Source organism: Panthera uncia, assembly GCF_023721935.1.
Source record: "Panthera uncia isolate 11264 chromosome A1 unlocalized genomic scaffold, Puncia_PCG_1.0 HiC_scaffold_16, whole genome shotgun sequence".
NCBI classification, from domain to species: domain Eukaryota; kingdom Metazoa; phylum Chordata; class Mammalia; order Carnivora; family Felidae; genus Panthera; species Panthera uncia.
The window spans coordinates 25,338,281-25,355,015 of record NW_026057576.1 but is presented as its reverse complement, the minus strand read 5'-3'; the positions used below and the strand labels follow the sequence as shown (position 1 = coordinate 25,355,015).

General features: G+C 40.9%; 1 long non-coding RNA gene across 2 annotated transcripts in view; it reads right to left on the bottom strand.

Annotated features, from left to right (window-relative positions):
- LOC125934139 (uncharacterized) overlaps positions 1–16,735 on the bottom strand; it is a 32,497-nt gene that overhangs the window by 8,868 nt on the left and 6,894 nt on the right. For both annotated transcript variants that reach the window (XR_007461239.1, XR_007461238.1), the window contains exon 3: positions 5,425–5,569. This is a non-coding gene — a long non-coding RNA (uncharacterized LOC125934139). The remainder of the gene's footprint in view (positions 1–5,424; positions 5,570–16,735) is intronic.

The following is a 16,735-nucleotide window of genomic DNA, read 5'->3' as shown; positions in this document are numbered from 1 at the left end:
AGAGAAAATCAGGAGAGGAAAAGACTTTGACCTGGTCATGTGCTAACTATGCCATCAGTGTCATTTTCTAGCACTTTTTCAGTAGCAAGGTCTAGGCAGGTGGGACAGGGCTGTGTGCTCAGCAAAGTCAGCAGAGTCTTATTGTATTAAGGCATGTAGTCATATTATTTCCACTCCACACAATTTTCTTAGCACCAGTTTGGCCCATTGCCAACTCGAAAGGCGGTGGTGAACATGGAAGGGAATGAGGTCATGAAATAAGTGTCTGATCAATGCTGCCAAAGACAGATGAACCAGGTGACAGATCAATCAGAGCATGGGGAGGCTTCATAAAGAAGGGACATCTGGACCGTCTCTTGGAAAATAAGTAGTGTTTCAACAAGCAGAGAGATTAAGAAGAGCCATCCAGCTGAAAGCAACAGACTGGACAGAGAATTTCCCCATCAGAGTGGGAAGATTCAAGCCTTGTTAAGGGAAAGGTTTGCTTTGTATTTTGCAAAGGAACAGCAGCCATTAGGAGGCATACTGAACAGACGGGGCAAGCCAGGATTATGGAATGCTTATAGTGCTATACCAGGGAGACTAGATTTTCTCCTATATTCGTTCCTAAGACAAGGTATTAGGCATTCATTGGATGCTAGGCACTGCGGTACATGTTGGGAATACAAATGCAAAATTACAGTCTTAGAAGTAAGAGAGAGATGTAAAGAAATAAAATGTTATAGGTACTAGGACTGAAACCTATATCAGAAATAACAGATAAAATTAGGGGTGGTCAACCCTATCTGGAGCTTAGGGTCACCTCCAGGGACAAGGTGGGAGGGGACATTGAAGTTTAAGGTTGACGATTTAAGAAACAGAATAGCTGGGCCAGGACCATGATTAGAGCTGCATTTTAGCAAGATTAGCCTCACTGGGTCAGATGGGACGGTTTGGTGAGAGGAGCAGTTGGAGATAAGGACCCTGGTTGGGAGGTCATTGCATGTTCTGTGAGAGAGACAATGAGGGTAACAGACGTCAGTGATGGGAAGACATCAGTGGCTTTGGCTGGTCCCAGTGTCAAAATAGATCATGCACGGCAAGCCGCTACCTGTAGTAATATCAGATTCACACAATTAACCTATGAGACCAAAGTTTGGTCTGTTTCTCCACCAGCTATGCAAGAGTACCACCAAAGTCTGATTTCATCAGGGACTCCGACTCATAACACTTTCCCCATTGCTGTAATGCTGGACTGTCATTTATCTACTCAATCCCACATAAATGAGTGTTCTTTCTAAATATACCCCTTTTAAGCCCATCTCCCGACATTTTAACTACGAACCTTTACCTAGCTCTCCACTTCTTGCTTCCAAAGTAAATAAATCTTTCCAAATAAGATTTATGGGATACAGGGTGTGATCTTCAAATATTTTAAGATTTAACCATGAGGCTGATACATTTTTTTGTGTAAACGAAACAAGCCTTTCTACCTCTGACTCCCAGGAATTTGCTATGCATTATGATAAAAAATCCAATAAATCTCTCAGCAACCCTCTATGCACCCCCATTACAATGTTATAGCTCAGAAATGAGTGTAGAGAGATACTTTCAAGAAATGACTTGGAAAGCAGAGCTCAGGGCAGAAGTGAGAGAAGCTTGGAGAAGCTGCTGAGAGTATGGACTTAGGAACAGCATTTTTCCTCCTTTATGTGTGAGAAGAAGGTCCCTTCATGGGAAGGTGAGCATACAGGCTGTATTGGAATCAGTGAGAGTGATTTGTGCCTAAAATTGTGCAATTTGCACCTAGTAGTTACTCAATAAATATTTATGGGGGCAAATTTCAGTAGGGCAGGTTTCAGATGAATATGGGAAAAGACTTTTCAACAGTTAGAGCTGTTCAACCAGGGTGATTAAAGAAGCAAATGAGCTCTCTAACCATCTTTTCCTGCAACGTCTCCTCCTCCTCCTCCTTCATTAGCAACAACAACATCACGATTACAATTACCACTGCATGGGAAAGACCCTACTGGAACTATAGGGGATGCAAAATCTCAACCGCCAAGGAAATGATAATTTACTGGGAGATGGGAGTGGGGGAGGGGAGGGACAAAAGACCACAGAACTGGAGATAATAATAGAAATCACAACAAAACACAGCGATTTCTGCTCATTTTATGACAGAGGGTCCAAAGGAAGAACGATTCCATTTGATTGAGAATCAGGAGACAAGTTTTTGGAGAAGGATGAGCAGGGTCGTATTTTAATCAAATACAGAATGGATGAGTAAAGAGAAACACAGTCCTCAGTGACATTCTGGCTGGGGCATCGGGTACAGGTAGTACAAAGCTTGCTGGGATTGAACAACAAGGTTTATTAGGGGCTCAAGTGAGGAGTGGTAGTTTTTTAAGGTTCTGTTACAATAAAATGATATTATTTAAACTGTATTTGGAAAAAATAAAAATAAAAATAAACTGTATTTGGGGAGACTCATCTGGCAGAAGTGAAAATAAAAGATTATAGGAAAAAGAGAAAAGAGGCAGGGAACCAAGTTGACAGAAGATAGTTCGGAAGTCACTACGGATGGAGAAGAGAGACCAGGTCTGAGAGAAATCATGGAGCATGAGGCTGGCACTATAATGGCCCTGAGGTCCTGAGTCTGGACAACTTTGAGTAAACTAGTTCTATTGATGGGAACGGAGCACAGAAAGGAGCAGCACAGAAAAAAAGAAAGGATAAAAAAGAGAGGAACATGCAGAATTGTTCCTTTGGAGATGCGTTGAAATGTGCACGTGCCATGCCTTTTCACGTGTGAAAAGTAAGAGAACCACTGGTTTAAGAGATTAGAGCCTGTGAATTTCTTTGAATAGAGTCAAAGATTGTTGAGTAAACACGTGAGAAACAGTCTGACCTAATTGTAGGCCTTCGTCAGCTGTTCGTTCAGATCTAAGGGCTCTCCGTGTTCTGTTTGTCCATCTAGCAATTACTTGAAAGTACCTGAACTTCCATTTTTTTACACACATGCACATGCATCATTTGAGTTTTACAAAAGCAGCCTGGCCTGGAATTTAATTTAATGTGGATCCGTCTTTAACTAACAGGGGCAAATTATGAGTAACAGAAGTATGGACTGTGGAGTCCATCCTTGGTTTGAAGCCTGGTGTCCCCACTTAGTAGCTGCGAGAAAATGAGTCAGTTGCCTAACCTTTCTGTGCCTCGGTTTCCTCACCTCTAAAAAGAAGATGAGAGCACCACCCTCCGAAGATGGGAGGCGGGATGGGAAGGGACGGTGGCTGCCAGGTATCAGGTTGACACTGGCAGTAGGAGGTGCTCCATGAAGAAGGATTCTGTCCTGCCTCCCAGCCACCCCCAGAACCCAGATCAATATCAGGCTGTAAGTCACGAGGGGGATGTGAAAGCTGCCAGTAAGCCAGGCTTGCCCAAATTGCTTACCAAGAGGAAAAGGAACTTTTACTATAGGCATAACTTTAAGGAGAAAAATTATTTTTCTTTCAGCTAATACAAATGTATTTAGCATGTGAAATATTTGCTAATTATACTCTCACTATTGTTTTAAAAAATTCAAGCAACTGAAGACCAGAAATTGAGAATACAGACTTCTGCTGACCTTGCTAGCTCAGCCACACTGCTTATCCTGTGTGGTTTCCGCTCAGAGATTAACTGTAAGAATTTCACTATATTTCACACTTTCCCATTTAAAGTGCTGTGTGTCTAAGCTAGTGCACTTAACATAGCTATTTCCTGTTTGGATTTCCATTTCTAATTAAATGCCATATAAGATATTGCGCTATTCCCTGTGTGAGCTGTAATCAATAGTTACAATTTTTGCTGTATAAATTTACGAAATGAGTGACCCACAAAGGCATCTGCTTCTAACCAGTTGTGTGACCTTAGAAAATTTACTTGTTTTCCTTGGTCTCGTGTCTTCAGCTGAGAAGATATTGTCCCTTTGTTATGAAAATTAATTGTTGGGAGGATTGAAATATGTATATGAATTTTCTAGTTCACTTCTGAATTATTATTCTGGCACGTTTTGAATGTGCCAGAACTATTCTAAGTGATTTCTGCACCCAAACTCACTTCATCTTCTCAAGGACCTTATGAGCTAGGGGCTATGACTATCCTCAGTTTAGAGAAGAGGAAACTGAGGTGTAAGGAGGTTAAGAAATTTGCATATGGTCACTTACAAGTAAAGGGGCTCCAAGTCCAGGTAACTGGTTCCAGAGGTTGGATTCATATGTTGTATGGCTTTTGTTAAATTTAGGTTCATGACAACATTTTTGGATGATTCCATATATCTTTGATCCATATATTTTTGTGAAAGAAGGCAATCTCTTTCAGTAGGGTCAAAGTGCTGATAGAAGTTTACATTTTCTTTCCATTCGTGTCTTTTCCCAGGTAATACTGCTAGACCCAAATCAAGTCAGTAAATGGCTGCCCAGCCCTGTCTCCCTACTTTACTAAATGTGCTCTCCATTTAACCAAGGCATCAGAGAAAAATAAAATCTGTCTTTTGAGTATTAAATGAATTGCTTTTCATTGCCACCTGAAGGAGCTCGCAAACCTTCTGCTTCTTGGATTCTGGATGCATAAGGAAGGTATGCCTTTCGATATTGCTGATCAGATTCCAGTTCCTCCCATTGACATATTGACTCTGTGTTTCAATATGTGTATCATCTCATTGTCCGCTGTGGGCTTTCTCTAACATGTGGACCTGAATGTAGAAAATCCAGAAGGAGCCCTCGATTTTCACACACACACACACACACACACACACACAGAGTCTTTACATGTACTTTATTGTAATTCATATGTACTTTATGCCCTTTACTTAAATAGAGGAGTTTACATCATACTAGTGCAAACAAATAAAACAGTTAAAAATGATACGACATAAACGTTTTTTCCATCAACTGAGATCTACTACCTGGTAGCTCAACACTCTACCCCCATCCTCACTAACAAAAAGTATTACAGTTTCATTGTTTTGTATAGTCCTCTCTTCGTTCTATTTTTTCCTTCCATAACTTTCCTGGGGCCTAACCTTCCTGCTCAACTCTTCACATCAGGCTGGTTCATCAAGATAGGAGAAATTCTGAAGCCAGCTGCTGAGATTGTGAATTTTCTCCCTATTCGTTTACATTTTCTCCCTATTGTCCACAACTCAAGGGAAGAACACATCTCTGTGAACAGCCCCACCTTGACAATTAGGTGGCACGTGCTAACATCCCTAAATCTCCTTCTTACCACTCCAGGCAGCTACCTCTTGTCCTACATTTGGAAACCCTGGGGGCAAGATTCAACTAGCTACATAATACCCCATCCCAGAGATTTCCTGCTTCTAATCCCGCCTTCCCCCACTCCCATCCTAAGGCCAGTGGCTGGAGGGAAAGAGATAGGATGAGAGATACGGGAGGCCCTTACCCTGGAGGTTCTCAGCACCTTGGGGTGGGAAAGGAAGGGTGCTGATGGACGACGAATGGGCAGAGTAGAGAGGGCATCACTGGAGGCGAATCAGAGAAGGGATCATGGCAGAGAGAGGCCTGGAAACTTCTCTTGGCTGTGAGGCCTACAAGAATAAGAGATCGAGAATCAGGTCCAGCTCTCCTGGATGATCAACCCTGTTTTATCCTTTGCTAACCTGCAGCGAGCTGACATATTTCTCTCCTCTCTTCCATTTCTGCTACCTTGTGGTCAGCATTTCCAATTAATATTTATTTAACACCAAGCATGGGGTAGATATCTGGAAAAGAGATTAAGAAGAAAAGATGGACCCTACCCTGGAAAACTTCTGGTGTCTTTCCCAGAGAAGCATGCTGATTCTTTGGGAGTCGCTGTGCTGGGCTGCTTGAAAACAAGTACAAAACCCATTTAGCTCAGATTCAGTCCGAACTACCTTTCAACCAGGCGAATAAAGAACACGCTAGGAATTGATGAAATTGCCAATTCTGCCAGGTACATGGACTTTGGCACACAATGGAAATATATTGGTGAAAGTTAAAAATGCCTCAAGAAGGTATGCACTTGCTGAGGGGAAAGCCGTTCGTCCCCGTGAGTGCAGCCAGCCTCTGGGGGAGTTTGGGTGCAAGACAAAGGTGAGTAGCTGCTGTGAAGGCTTCCAGCAACACGGGACTCAGTGCCGTCAGCCAGTTTCTCCTCATGGAAACCATTTTGCCATCAAAGAAAAATTACATTTTGCCCTCATTTCACGATGTGGACTTCTGCTAAATTAAATGCACTAAAAGGCTCAGAGCCAACACCTATGAAGGAGCAATCTCAGACTCCTCTGGTTTCTGCTGATCTGTGCTTCCTTGAAAACAGACACCGGGTGATGGAAAATGTGGGAAAAGTTTTAACGTTCCTGCTAAAAGGAAAAACACGTTTTCTTTCTTTATGTTGGCCAGCCGCACCTGGCAAGGCAAAGACCAGCTGGGTGAAAAGTCACTTGTGCAAAATCTAGCTGAGATGTCAGTTGAGTGCGGCAAACGGTGACTTGGAAAGAAAGAAACAAACAAACAAAACCAGGGGAAGGAGCCACCAGCTTAAAGTACAGTGCGTCTCTAGTGCCAGGGTATATACATATATTCAACTTTTTTTTTTGAATTGACAATAGGCCATCCACCTCCAGAGAGATGTTCCCAAAAAAATATATCCCCAAGTACACAATGTTACTTTATGCGATATTAATGCCTGGCACACAATGTGAGAAAACTAAAAGTAGTGAAATCCATTCTTCATAAAGGAGAACATATTTGGCCCCAAATCTTCAATGTGATACCTGTCCTGTGTCAAGATGAGTAGGGGAGATGAGAGGTGAGAGGAGATGGGGACAGCTAATAATTCCTGTACATCTTATCTCTGATTTGGCCAGGAAGGAATTTATATATCTCCTTTGCTCGATCCTGGGACATGTGTCCTCAGGTGGAGAAAGAAGTCTGGTTGTGGGTAAAGGAGGAAATTCTGTGCTTAACTTTTCCACATGGCTTTATTCAAATATTGTTGAACTTTGTTGGAAACAACTAGAAACGCAGATGCTTTCTTACAGACTCTGGCTGTCACATGTCTTGAGATTGAGGTGAAGGAAGGAGAAATGTTTCTACCTGCTCTCAGATGAGTTTGGTGACACCACAGAGTCACTGCCCCATCTCCCAGGCCAACCGGAGATGTACTGGGAGTCTGTATATAGCATTAATGAAGGCTGCAAAAGCTTTCCCTAACGTTCAGTTCCTTAGTCAACTTCTGGGCCCCTTTAAACTGTGAACAAGATGACCCTTGTTCTGAAAATCTATCGCCTCTTGCCAACACACACACATATACAAAAACATGACTGTTGGGCAAATAAATCTTTCCAGAGAAAATAGATTCCTTTCCAATTCAGTCAACTGTACTGAGCTGGAAAGGGAGAGATGTTATTTTTCCAGGACGAAGAGAAAACAAGACCTCTCCTGTTTACCCTGTCTAGCCCCTTTCAAAAGAAGGTCAGTTTAATGCCTTCGTTAAAAAAAAAAAAAAAAAAGCTCAAGTGTTGTTTATCAGAACAACAGTTTATTGGTCCCTTTCAGGCTGGGAATCACAAATTGGAACTCTGTGCCTTTTCTCTTTGAGCTAAGCTGCACATGGCAGGATTGCATTCCCTGCTGCTCTGGACATATCAAGTGTTGGGAATGGGAAAGACAGAGGATGGGGACAGAGTCTGGTGATGTGAGATTCTTTGCTGTTGGCCAGCCTATCGCCGGTGAGCCACCCAAATCACTGAGAATGAAATAATGAGTTTACGAAACGATCTCCACCTCATTCAAGGCCACACGCATATTCTGTGCTTACTTTTACCTATGTTCTCCATAATCCGTGGACCTGAATCAGCCCCTAGGGGAGTGAGAAAACACGCAGTAATGAAGCGCCTGGCTGAGGAGCATGGATGGAATTTAAATTGGACACAATGCGATGTATCCCCTGGCCTGTTGTTCAGAGCTTCCTGGAGTAAGTCTCAAGGAAGTCCCAACCATGGCTACGTTAACTTGAGACGGAATATTCCAGTTTTCAAGCCACTAAACATGAAAATAGATAGAGCATGTAGCAGATAGTGGTTGCCTAGTAAAAGTTTGGTGAATCAAGTCAAATGCATTTTTTAAAATGATAAATCTGGAAAACTAAACTTAAAAAGAATGTTGCCACAGTGTGGATGAACCTTGAGGACATTACGCTGAGTGAGATAAGCCAGTCAGAAGAAGACAGTGTTTGATTCCATTTATATGAGGTATCTGGAGCAGGCTAACTCCTAGAAACACACAGTAGAGTGATGGTTGTCTGTTGGCTGGGGGGTGGGAGGTGGGGAAGGGCGTTTTCATTGAATGTGGACAGAGTTTTGTATTTACAACACAAGAAAACTCTGGAGATTTGTTTCATAATAATGCGAATATACTTAACACTACTGAACAGTACGCTTCAAAGTGGTTAAGATAGGAAACTTCATGTTATGTGTTTTTACCACAAGTTAAAAAAAAAAAAAAAGTTCTCGACATAATTATTTCAAAAACAAGAGAATAATAGACTTAAAATGGATCTGAGAGAAGTCACCCCGTCACTCTCTCACCCAAAGCAGGGTATTCCATTAGATACTGCAGAGAAAGGTAATAATTTCATACATTTTCATGTTTCAAGTATTGTTAATACTTGTCTTATCCAGTTTGTGGTTCCCGTAAGTTTATGTAATATGTATTTCTTTCCTCTCTGTCTCATTCCAAACTAATTCCAAACAGAACAAATGGTCTGCTTGATTGCACTGGAACGTGAGTGAGCCCCACATGGAAAACTTTGCCTCCCTCCTTCCCATTGGTTTAATGGCTACTGTGGTTTGGATCTTCCTAGGTCTGGGAGGGAATAAGATCTCTTTTAGAATTAATATTCTGAACCTCGAGGAGAAGAGTCAGAAAATCCTCAGCCCCTCAAAGTGCAGCCAAAACTGCTCTGTGGGCTGGGCCAAGAGATCCTTCCAAGGCCATGTAGCCGCCAGGAGGGAAAGGGGGGAGATTTGCAAAGACCACTTGCCAGAAGTTCTATACACTTTTTTTAACGTTTATTTATTTTTGAGAGAGACAGAATGTGAGTGGGGGAGGGGCAGGGAGAGAGGGAGACAGAATCCAAAGCAGGTTCCAGGCTCTGAGCTGTCAGCACAGAGCCCAACGCAGGGCTCTAACTCATGAACTGTGAGATCATGACCTGAGCCAAAGTCAGACTCTTAACCAACTGAGCCACCCAGGTACCCCCTCTTGCCAGAACTTCTAACTACCTAATGAGTGTTCCAAAGAATCTCCATTTCTAATGGCTGAGATGGGGGAGAAATGCCATGCTGTTTGTTAGACAAACTCTTACTATCTGAGAACCATACAGAGGAACTTGTTGATTTTTAAGAGAATGTTTAAATAATGCAGGATTTAAACACTGGATGTAGACCCATTTAACGCAGTAACCACTAGTCACATGTGATTTTTTTTTTCAACGTTTTTTATTTATTTTTGGGACAGAGAGAGACAGAGCATGAACGGGGGAGGGGCAGAGAGAGAGGGAGACACAGAATCGGAAACAGGCTCCAGGCTCCGAGCCGTCAGCCCAGAGCCTGACGCGGGGCTCGAACTCACGGACTGCGAGATCGTGACCTGGCTGAAGTCGGACGCTTAACCGACTGCGCCACCCAGGCGCCCCAAGTCACATGTGATTTTTAAGCACTTGAGGTGTGGCTCATCAGAACTGAGGTTATGTTTCATGTATAAAGTACACACCAGATATTGAAAACAATACAAAAACAAAAATGTACAATATCTTATTAATAACATTCATACTGGTTACATGTTGAAATTGTATTTTGCATATATTGGGCTAAAGTGTATTATTAATACCAATTTGGCCTGTTTCTTTTTACTTTCTCAGTATGGCTACTAAAAATTTTAAACATCCTATATGGCTTGCCTTGTACTCCTATCGGACAGTGTTGATGTAGACTATTCTGTGAAATTTAGAATTATTGAAGATAAGGGTCTACAATGGTATAGAAAAAATAATAATTAATAATAATAGCCTTTATGACACATTTATTATGTGTCTGACACTTGATTTATATGATTTTATTTAACCCTAATAACATTACAAAAAGGTAATTTTTATTACTTACATTTATTGAAAGGCTAAATATCTTCCCCCAAGTTGCATGGCTCTCTAGTGGCAGAACTGGTATTTAAATTCAGGTTTTCTGGCACCAAAACACATGAGCTTTTCAGTCTGACATGATGTCTTTTAACCATTCTTTACCTCACTTAAAAAAATATGCCCAAGAGATGCCTGGGTGGCTCAGTGGGTTGAGCGGCTGACTCTTGATTTCGGTTCAAGTCATGATCTCATGGTCCGTGAGACTGAGGCCGACATTGGGCTCTGCACTGGGTGTGGAGCCTGCTTAGGATTCTCTCTTTCCCACCCTCTGCCCATCCCCCCCCCCTCAAAATAAATAAATAAACATAAAAAAATATATACCCAAGAATGTTGACATTCGGTGACTCGGAAAAAGTAGGGATATCTTCCCACTCAGTTCCTAAAAATAGCTTAAAAGTTTTGATGATCTTAAAAATCAGTGTCATCTATTCATTCGTTTATTTTTGAGAAGGTGGGAGTAGAAACGTTGGTCCTTATCAACAAAAAACTAATAGCATTTAAGTTGTAGAAAATTACAAAATAAAATTCAGTCTTTCCTAAACAGAGAAGAAAAAGGGAACTTACTTGATTGGAGAGAAGATAATATCGATTGAGTGTCTACTATTCTCATCAGGCATCCCCTGAGTTCATAATTCTTAACAGATCCAAATTGGAAAACATCATCTTTACCCCCAGACCAGCTCTTCCTCCTTCTTCATTCTGTATCTTGGGTAATGTCACCTGAATCTACCAAGTCAATTAAGCCAGAATCTTTGTTGTTTTCTCTACTCCCATTTCCTTACCCTCCTCTCAATCTTGCCAGCTCATAGGACATGGGTGTTCTTTGCTTGAGTAGTACAGATTGTGCTTTCCAATCACTGTGTTGGTCCTTACTCTCACCAGCAGGACCTAGGTCCATATCCAGCTCACACAGAGTGTAATTCACCTTTTGAAACCTTTGCAGTCAACTGGGTATAAAATTATAGCTCATTGTTATGTCAGTTTGCTGAGTTATTTATGATGTGTTAGCTTTCTGAGTGTATCTCTCTGTAAGTTGCCTGTTGACATACTTTGCCCATTTTTCTATTGAGGTCACTGTCTTTTTCTTGTTGATTTGTTTATTAGATTTCTTATTTGATTTATGTTCTATATTCTAGATGGGAATCCCTCATCCAGTTGACGCATTGTAAAGGCTCTTCTCCCATTTTGAAGTATGTTTCTAACATTATCCATGTTCCCTTTGCATAACATAAATCCTTAACTTTGATGTACTCTCTAATCAACTTTATCCCATGTTTTTTGGAAGTTTTTGCTTAAAAAGTCCTTCACTGCCTCAACACCAGATACATTTTAAAATAAATTTATCATGGATCTCAAAGATCTAACTGGAATTTTGTTGCAACTACAACAAATATGGGGAGAGTTGATATCTTTACAATTTTAAGTCCTTTGGGTCAAGAACAAGGAATGCTACTCATTCACTTGTTTTTGTTTTTGTTTTTGTTTTCTATGTCCTTTATTAGAACTCTTATGTTTTCTCAAAGAGGACTTATATAATCTTGGTTAAGTTAATTACCCAACATTTTTCAGTTGTTGATATGTGAACGGTATCTTGCCTTTTTAAAATAACATTTTATAGCTGTTTGCTGTTGGAAATGCTCTCATAATCTCATCACATACCCATCAAGTTCTTATAATTTACCTGTTGATTCTATTGGTTCTTTTCAGTAGGTAAGTATAGCACCTGAAAAAACTGATAATTTTGTTTCTTTCTTTCCAATTCCTTTATTTCTTTCTTTTATTCAGGGCTGGCCAGGATTTCCAGCATTATAGTGTTGGTTGTAATATATAGTGGGTTTTGACAATATTTCTCTTGTTCCAGTCTTAGCAGGAATGGACTTAAATTTTTTTCCATTAAGTAAAAATGGTTTTGGAATATAACCATCATCCATTTAAGGGAATTAAAGAAATCCTTTTCTACTCTTAGTTTGCTAAGAGTTTTTATCATAAATAAGTAAAGAATTTGTTGAATGCTTTTTCTGCATCAAATGAAATTATCATGAGTTTTAAAATTTTAATCTATTAATGTTCTGAATTATGTTGGCAGAATCCCTAATGACTAACCACTAATTAATCAAGCTGTATTATTTTAAAACATACTGTTGGAATCAAATAGCTGATATTTCGGAAGAGTTTTCATCTAGTTGCATAAGAGAAAAAGGCATATAGTTTTCTTTCTTTGTTTATACTGTGTTCATCTCATTTATACCAAGTTTATGAAATGAGCTTGCAGCACTTGGTTTTGTCTCTTCTGGAATAACTTACAATGCAGATAAAAATGTATTGTTCCTCAAGACTTTGATAGAACTCACCTGAAAAACCATTTGGGCCTACAGTGTTTTGAGAGGGAAAAGTTATCAATTGTCACTTAATTTCTTTAAAACTTATTAGTCTATTCAAGTTCCCTATTTCTTACTTCAGTTTTGACATGTAATATGTTTTCCATTTTCTCTAAATTTTCAAATTTTTTAGGTCATAACATTTCTAGTATTTTAATTTTTTTTGAAAATGTTAGCCGCTGCTAAAGATTTCAAACAACATAGAAAAGTTGAAAGAAGGGGCGCCTGGGTGGCTCAGTCGGTTGGGCATCCGACTTCGGCTCAGGTCACGATCTCACTGTCCGTGAGTTCGAGCCCCGCGTCGGGCTCTGTGCTGACTGCTCAGAGCCTGGAGCCTGTTTCGGATTCTGTGTCTCCCTCTCTCTCTGACCCTCCCCCATTCATGCTCTGTCTCTCTCTGTCTCAAAAATAAATAAACGTTAAAAAAAAAAAATTTAAAGTTGAAAGAAGAAACTGAAAAACCCACTTCAAACCTTATGCCCCTGAAATAATTGTAATGTAAACATCTCAATGTATATAGTTATACAGACATTTTTCTGTATGTACAGAGTTATAATATTATCATTAATAATAATAGCAAACACGTATAGTACTTGATATTATCACAACAGATACAGATAGAACAATCACATACATGTAAAGATAAAAGAATGGATGCCTGGACAGCTAAAAGATGATGGATAGATAGATAACCGATCATATATTTGTATTATAAACCCATAACGAAAAAGGCATTTTTACATTTGTTGATTACAAATGCATCCCCTCCCCATGGTTCTGTTTATCAAACACATGAATGAAAAAATGAATAAATGTGCAATGCTATGTGCAAACACTGTTAGGAACCACATACCTTTTATTTATATAATCTTCCCCAGACCCTTGCAAGAAGATAGTATCATCCCAATTTTACAGTTGAGGAAAATGAAACTGAAGATAAACAACTTGCCCAGGGTTAAAAAAGTGACAAGAAAAGGGCAGGATTCCGGCATCAGGTCTGTCCAACTCTGATACCCGCTCGCTTTCCACTGTACCTCAATGATAATCAGAATAGCCCAGAATAAGGGAAAGACAAAAATGCAGAGGGGCCAAAAGAAATACCAGGAATCTGTAGTTCCTTTTTTGAACAAGGATTTATGAAATTCCTCCTAGACATCAACCCTAGGGACCGGCTTTCAGTGGCTCCTAAACAGGACTCCCACCTTTTATCTCTACGAAGTGAACAGTGTAACCCTTAGCTCTGCTCTGGAGCGTGGGGCGGAACAAAAGGGAGACGTAAAAGAAAAGAGATGGTTCCCAAAGGCTTCCTGTGTAAAAACAGGGGGAAAAAAAGGTAGGTAACTGGAGGAGGGAAGGACAGTGCCCTACATCAACAGTGATGAGCAGAGAAAAGGGCCCTGTGGGGGACAGAAGCAAGCTGTATCCCTGTCACATCCTCTTTCTGAAATAGTACCCATTTAGGTCCACCAGTTAGGAAAAAGGCCCTCTCTGCGCTGACCACATAGAAGTTCCCCCTTCTTCCTGCTGCATGCGCTACACTGGATGCAGTGTATCAACCTGACCGGGTGGCCTTACCAGGGCAAAATTACACCACCGTCCTGCTCCGATAAGGCCGTTCCCCTCATGGCTCACTTTGTATCCGGCCACTTTAACAAGTAATTAGAACACACAGTTGGCTTTATGATATCTATTATTTAAGATGAACAGATACATCAATAAAAAGAATGATAACCCAATTCAGGGGTGGATGGGCAATTATTTTTGGTGATTTGCATATTATCAAAAGCCCCAATTGAAAATTGCAGATTTCTTAACATTATTTTTTAAAAATTTTTTAACGTTTATTTATTTTTGAGAGAGGGAGCAGAGAGTGAGGGAGACACAGAATCCGAAGCAGGCTTTAGGCTCTGAGCTGTCAGCGCAGAGCCCGCGAGGCTTGAACTCATGAACCGTGCGATCATGACCTGAGCCGAAAGTCGGCTGCTTACCCGACTGGGCCACCACCCCAAGCGCCCCTCTTAACATTATTTAAAAATATCACCAACTCTCTAAAAAAGGTATGTGCTCTGGAGGAACACAGTACATATCTGCATTGGAAAAAACTGGGGGGCCCTGCTCATGTCTTTATGTAAGCCTGAATTTTTGTTGAAGTATAAAACATACACACAGAAACGTGCACAAATTATAAGCGTACAGCTCAGTAAATTTTCACAAAATAAGTACATCCCAGTAGCCAGCACTCATGTCAAGAAACAGAGTTAGTGCTAACTCCCCAGAAATTGCTTCACGTTTTCGAGTCACGACTTGCCATCCGTAGACAACCAGTGCTCTGACTTTGAATGCCCCAGGCTCACTTTGTCATAAACCCACATTTATAAACTCTGTAAATGAAACCATTCAGTGTGTATTCTTCCCTGTCTGGCATCTTTCCCTCAACCTTATACTGGTGAGATTGATAGATGTCGCTGCCAATTAGCAATAGTTGATTCGTTCTCTCTGCTGTGTAGTATGCCCTTGTAGGCAACTACCAAAAATTATTTAATTCACTCAATATGGGTGGACATTTGGGTCATTTCCAGTTTGGAGCTAATGTGAATGGTTGTCCGCAGTTTTTTACCATTTGATGGTTGTTAACATACTCCTGCCAAAAGTCACACCACATGTGGATGTGAAATTCCAGGGCTGATAAATTCCTATGGCTATAGGAAGCAAACACAACTGCCAAAGAGCTTTTCCCTTGCCTGGGAAATTTCAAGATATGGTTACTGTATAAGGCAGTTATATGCAATTCACTGCATAATGCTAATAGTCATAAGCCAGTGAGAAGCAAATAAGGTTGGTGAATTTGCAGATAAAGAATATGGATCTATGTGGTCCCAGGAATAGCTGGCTATTTTTAAAAACCCTCTGCCTTTAGCAAAGCTTGGTAAGTTTCTCATGTTATGATAATGTGACACTCCTAGGATTTAACATAACACCACAATGATTGACTTAAAACTCTGCGAGGTAGGTGGCAATGGGCATTGTTCCCATTTTCCAGAAAAGGGAGTTTAGGCAGATCACTTTCTCTCCTTCTCGCACCATTCACGACAGTCAGTATTGGCATCGCATTGTAAGCTGCGAGCTGTCCCCATCGGTCCTCCATGAAGTCAGCCTGGCAGGATGCCCCTCGTGTTGCCTGCAAGGCCGTGGGCGGAGCCACAGCCTTGAGGTGGGAGGAATTCTATTAATACTTTAGACTTTTATAGTACTCTGCCTCTGGAGGACTTAGAGCATCCTTTCACAATTGCTGGCCAAAATTTGTGACTCATATGCCAGCACTGAAGAAATGTCGTTTTGGAGATAGGCTTTCATGTGGCTCTTGCAGGGACTTCCGGGCTCCCTATAGGAGCTGATATCTCATCCTTGGTTATTATGTTCAGAGTCAAAAAACTGATGACCTAGGCAAGGGGTAATTCCCTTTTCTCCTGTAAACGTCACTCACAGCATCCCAGCTCTTAGGCTTTCTGGCGTCCTCACCTTTCTCTTTGGGCCATGCATTCCTTTGGCTGTCTGGCGAAGCCTGCAGACTCTTTCCCAGAAAACTGTCTTAAAACGTATAAAATAAAATGCACGAGGGGCGCCTGGGTGGCTTAGTCAGGGGAGCATCGGACTTCAGTTCAGGTCTTGATCTTGCGGTTCCTGAATTCAAGCCCCGAATTGGGTTCTGTGCTGATAGCCCCGAGCCTGGAGCCTGCTTCGATTCTCTCCCTCTCTCTTTGCCCCTTCCCCACTTGCACTCTGTCTCTCTCCCTCAAGGATAAAATAAACATTAAACACTTTTTTTTTTAAATAAAATGCACTGGACTACAAAGGAAATCAAGTGTATCAAAATGCAGTTATCTAATAAAAAAGTAAAACAAAACAAATTTGCGATATAGTAATATGTGTGCTTTCTTATTGAATATAACAAGATTTAGGGCTGGGAAAATGATTAACATCATTTCATTTCTTTTTTTTTTTTTAATTTTTAACGTTTATTTATTTTTGAGACAGAGAGAGACAGAGCATGAACTGGGAAGGGGCAGAGAGAGAGGGAGACACAGATCTGAAGCAGGCTCCAGGCTCTGAGCCATCAGCCCAGAGCCTGACGTGGGGCTCGAACTCACGGACCG